Genomic DNA, 6,000 nt, shown 5'->3' with positions numbered 1-6,000 from the left:
AATTTTCAACAGTGAGTTGAAATCATGATACGATAGATGCCGGAGGTACAAAGTCACAAAGCCAAGTTAATTAACGCTGAATGCCACTCAAACCCACTCAACTTCATTCAACCAATTACAAGTTCTAATGGATCCAATCCTTCATCTTTCAATCAGCCCATTAGTTTCTACTTCCAATTTAATTGTTAGCTATTTATACCAGATCACTAACTCGGTTTTGATTCCTAATTTGGTCATTTGCTATGTGGTGTTATTTCAAAGGTTTTTAATCAGGTCTATTTATATGACATACCATATAAAAGATAAAAAACCAGAAACTCTATTTTCTAATTATTCCAGAATACCAGTAAAGGCAAATAAATAATAATCAAAGTGTGTTTAGACGGTCTCGATTTAAAATTGAGAAATAAAAAAGCCAACATACACATGGCCAGAGAATATACAAACAAACTATTGCTATTACTTTTTTGAGAAGGATATCATGGAGAAGGTTCACAATTTCTTTTAAAATCTACGGAAATATTGTTTGATGATTGTACGCACAACGGGGTTTACTTTTTTATGTATGTATTATGTATGTATTTACTAATCGACGCTTCACTTAAATTTTATTTTAATCGTGTCCTTTTGCTGTATATCTAGTTATCTCAAAATTCCTTAAAGGTAAGCGATCACAAACCATGCTGTGTAAAATAATCGCTTAGTACAATAAACGCCTATTAATCCGGTTTAAAAAACTTAGTTAACTTAGCATTGGAAATAAGAGAAGAGGATTATTATTCGTTGCCGTGCTATCATTCCCATATAAGCATTACCGTGCCAGTAAAATTGTTCAAATAGCACCCTCCACCGTCCTTCTGCCATCATCAACATTTTTTTAAACAAAATAAATTGGTATAATTTTATTGTTTTAAGTTTTAAAAAATACATTAACTTTTATGAGAAAATGAAAAAATAGTCTTAGTTTTATTTATTAATTAATATTAAGGACTGAATATTGAGGCAGAAAGTAGTCAGAAAGTTGGCGGCAAATCACAACCGAGGTAGGCATCATTAACAACGGAGTATTTTATAATCGTGGGCCAACGAGAATCCAAAAGGATTAAGTAGGGGTTGCCGTATAATATAAGAAGGTAACGAGGTCGAAAGAGCAAGTGTTGGGTAGACTGGCATTCCCAACGAAGTGTTTCACGTTCCACTTTAGTACACTCCTTATTCTGAATAAATTGATATATATATATATATATATAAATTGTTTCAATTTTTTTTTCTTCTTTTTACTTTACTATCAAGAGAACACTTGACTTATCCCATTTTATTTCCATCCCCAAAACCGTTACTAATAAATACACTCTAGACAAATAAAAGTAATGTGAGGTTTGCTGCATAATAAGCATGTTAGTAAAAGTATAGTAAATATTTTTCTAAATATTTTCGTCAAATTATGCGGCCAGGACAAAAAAATTCATTATTAACTTCTTAACTTTTACGTGGCTATGGAGAAAATGTTATTTAAAACAACAACAACAGAAATGGTCCACTTTGTTCATATTCCCCTCCCTGGGAAAATGAGCCATACCCTGTCCGTACCTACTCCACATCCGGAAGAAAAGAAAAAGAAGAGAATACAAGACCACAAATAGATAAAAATCGTTATAAACATTCATCAAAGCCTCGATGGTGAAAACGGATCCTGAACACTTACGGAAATGCCTTCGGAAAAAACTAAAGAAAGCGAAGGTACATATGGAAAACTGTATATAATGTGACTTGTTAGAAAAAGACAAATATATATTTACCTGATCGCGTTTCTCTTTCTGCATGCTGTCCGTGGACATCGCTTGAGCGCAAACTAAATAAAAAAAAATTCCTCTGATTTGCAATTCTTGAAGTTTGCAAATCCGTTTGAGCATAAAAAATAAAGAGGGAGGTTTTAAAAAAAATATAAAAAAAACTTCAATTCATCTCGAAACGAAACACGTCCATAAATTCCAAGAAAAACGGTTTTGTGCAGAAAGTTGGCGTCTTTTTATCTATAATCTCAGCATTACTATTAAGCGAGTTTATCGGAAAATTGTTAAACAATGTTCAATAAATTTAAACCGAAGCTAAATAAAGTAATTTCGTTGTACTCAAGTGCATACGCTGCAATGATAGATGACAAATATTCAATAATTTATTAATAGAAAGTTATTACCATATTTCAAGAACGTCTCTTTTTCAGAATATAACAAGTGCATCAAAATTAAACAAGAATTAAATGCTTGTTGCAAAAAAAACTCAAAATCAATTAAGCAAAACCTTCATCAAATACCTGAAATGACGCTTTCTAAATGTAGAAGATGGGAAAGTTAACATTGAAAAACCTGAAATCTCCCTAAATAACATAGACGACGACAGCATTTTCAAAAAGAGTAGAGAAAAATTACAAAGTGACTTAGATGGGAGTATTTAGAAAGATGAATTTATGACGCCTGAAAAGTTCTTAATCGGAAATATAGAAGCCACACCACACCAAGTAAGCGTACATCCTGCAAAATCGAGCAGAAAAACAAGAATGCAAACACGCATTGCTCCATATAACACCCGACTTAAAAGCCAACTTAAAACTAAGTTGGATTTAACTTAAAACGGCCTGTCTACAGATGTTATCCATCCAGACGAAAAACAAAAATCAAGTCACAAATCTTCAATTCAGAAAGGCGGAAATAGTTTTAAGTGGATTACTTTATGAAAATGTATATTTGCACTAACGTTGAATAAAAAACTAGTACAATCGTTTTTGAGTTCATTTGTCTAACAGCTTTTAGGCCAAGAACTACATGGAGGGTTTTTATGTAGCTTTTTTAAGTAACAATTCATTTGCCGTTTACGAAAAGAATACTTTGTCCTCATTTGCAAATATTGTAAATTTTTCCGTTATTACAAATGATCACTGGGAAGTTGGTATAACCGAACTATCTTTAAATAATGCCAATATAGAAAATGGTACACCTCAATAACAAGAGCAGGATTATTCACCTTTATTTATTTATACTGATGTAACAAAACCTCGTTATTGCAAACGGGCCCGAATGCAGTCTTCGTAATTTCATTATACTTACTTAGATTACTCTACACTTTAGAAAAAAGAAACAAAATTAAAATCAATCCGATATAAATGAAAGCAAGTGTATACTTCATATTACTCTAATCAAATCGGAAGTGGATTAAGTCACATAGGATCATTATATGTGTCACCACGAGTCGCACAACATGGGCGCGATATTGATTCATTCTTCGCGTCTTTTTTTAGAAACTTAAAACCGTTGTTTCGATCAGGATTGATTGCGATTAAAGACCAAGCTATGGAAACAAACAAATCTATTCTCAATCATTTCGTCCGCAAACAACTTAGAAACATTTTGGCATTTTGGAAAGCAAAAAGGCTTTAAGTAATTTAACAGAGAAAGCAGTCAACAAGATCTAAATTCAAAAAGGCTCTGGAAAAAGTAGTTTAAGACGTCGCATCAAAAAGAAAACACGTCAGTCACAAAAGATATCTACCTCGAAACGCACAAAAAAATACAATCTACGTAACAAAATAAAAGACGTATTTGCTCAGAAACTATGAGCACTCATATAGAATGTATGAAACGTGAATTAGATTTATTTGCATCTCATCCTATACAAGGCAGCATTCTAAATACAGAAGAAGTCTTTTATAATCCTATTCAATGCTTAGACAACCCTAGCTCCATAGAATTTCTATGGCTTGGTAATGGCGATACATATCGAGATCTTTGCAGCGTTTATTTAAAGTTGGTTGTTCAATTGAGGAATAAAGATAATTCTGATGTTACTGACGATAAGTGTAGCGTTGTAAATAATCTTCTGCATTCCATGCTTCGAAGCGTATCCGTATATTTAAATAACATATTGGTTTCATAAAGTGACAACAATTATCACTACAGATCATACATACAAATTCTGCTTAATTATGTCACTGACGCAGGTCGAACTCATTTATCATGTTCTGGATGATGTCCAGATTACTACACCGGTGAAATATTTCATGATGGTAAAAAACAATTAACCGAATTGTTTGATAAGAGTAACAAAGTTGAATTGTTCGGAAAGCTGCATGCAGATATTTTTAATTAACCTAAACTCTTGCTAAGTAATGTTGACTTGCGCACTATACTTAATTTGGAAAAATCATCATTTTATTTAATGCAAAATCCTACTAAGGAAACGCAGCTTAATATGTTGGAAGCACAATTGTTTATGAATCACATAACTATTGATCCAGGAATACTGGTTGCTCGTCATAAAATTTAAAAAACAAAAATAGCTTCACATACATTTAATAAAGTAAAAGTTAAAACATTCACTCTATATCCTGAAAACCACATCCTATCATTAGATAATGTCGTCATAGCACAACTTCCAAAATTTTTAGCTTTGTGTGTGGTTTACAATAGCGCTTATTCACCCGCTCGAACAACGATCCCTTCAAGTTCGACCATTTTTATTTGCGAAGGTTTAATTTGTCAGCCAATGGTGTTCAAATTTTCGCTCAACGACTCGAATTCAATTACTCCTCAGAAAAATTAAGATCAAACAGAATAAGAAACTTTTTGATGATAGCTGTTTTATACTGGCGTTTGACATCTCCACTGATCATTGCAATAACGATTTGTGTGCTAACATTTTAAGACAAAGAAACATACGCCTTGAAGGGAAATTTTGGTAGGCCATTATCATTAGCCGTAATTTGCATAGTTTACTGCGGGTAGGATTCGATGTTAAAGATAGATAAAAACAAAATTGGGAAAATTAAGCTTCAAAATGAATACGATACAAATAGATCAAGCGCCCAAGGCAAATCTCTCTGCAAAGAAGTATTTTCAAGGTGTGTTCCCAGCTAATAATTTACCATCGAAAGTGAGCTCTAAATCTACTCTTATAATAACAAATACAGACTACTCTAATCAACCTAGAGAACATTGGGCTGTCTTTTGCAATTTTTTAAATAGAAACTGCGATACGTATGTATATAACAAGCAGCAACTCCAAGAATACTCTTCAAACACTTGCGGACATTATGCTTTATAGCTTATATAAGAGTCAATGAAAGAGTTAAACTGCTTATCTCAAAGAATTTAGTAAAACTGACTGCAGCTTTGATGATAAGAAAATACTTAAACTATGGAAAATTAATTTTTAACAAAATAAATTAAAATTTTCATTTTAGATATCAAATCCTTGATTTTCATTTTGAATAAATTAAAAAATAGATACATTAGCTTTAGATGTATCTCTTCCTTGAAAGATAACTTGTTGAATATTATTTTCTATCCACTTTTTTACGGGTGTTTCGATTGAAATATTTGACTAAGATGCTTCGATAGAAATATCCAATGTACATTCTCCTCAGGTGATTCTCCCCATATTGTATTGCTTTTGCCGTACATTTAATTATTTTTTAAGCTGCGCCAACTGATAACTCATCGATGTTTGTATAGCCTTGTCCTCACGTTTTCTAGAAGTCATTGAGTGTCTGCAGGTCTATTGAAGACAATTATGAGATTTTTAAAATAATTATTTCAAAAATATTTTTGATGTTTCTTATTTCTTACTATTGCTTCTTTTTCTTTTTTCCTTCTTTTGCTAATATTGTGTAGTGATACCACTCAATATTTAAGGTTCTTTAATTAGTTACTCTTTATTTAGATTTTGGCTTACGTTCTATTAGACTTATGACACTACTGATTATATTCTGACTTTACTGAGGTATGCTCAGGTGTCTTATATAACTAATAAATTAATGCTAACTTAAGCGAATAGTATAATTAAAAGTAGGTTATAGCTTACTACTAATATATGAATTGCTTATTACTAAAATTCCACTACCTTAACTAGGTTAGTAGGAAATTGTATACTTAGCAATAACTTGTAGACTACGGTAGAGTTCGACTGATCGATAATACTACAATTGATCACGTTTTTGTTTTCCTA

Source organism: Glossina fuscipes, unplaced genomic scaffold, assembly GCF_014805625.2.
Source record: "Glossina fuscipes isolate IAEA_lab_2018 unplaced genomic scaffold, Yale_Gfus_2 220, whole genome shotgun sequence".
NCBI lineage: Eukaryota > Metazoa > Arthropoda > Insecta > Diptera > Glossinidae > Glossina > Glossina fuscipes.
This window is presented reverse-complemented; position numbering follows the sequence as displayed.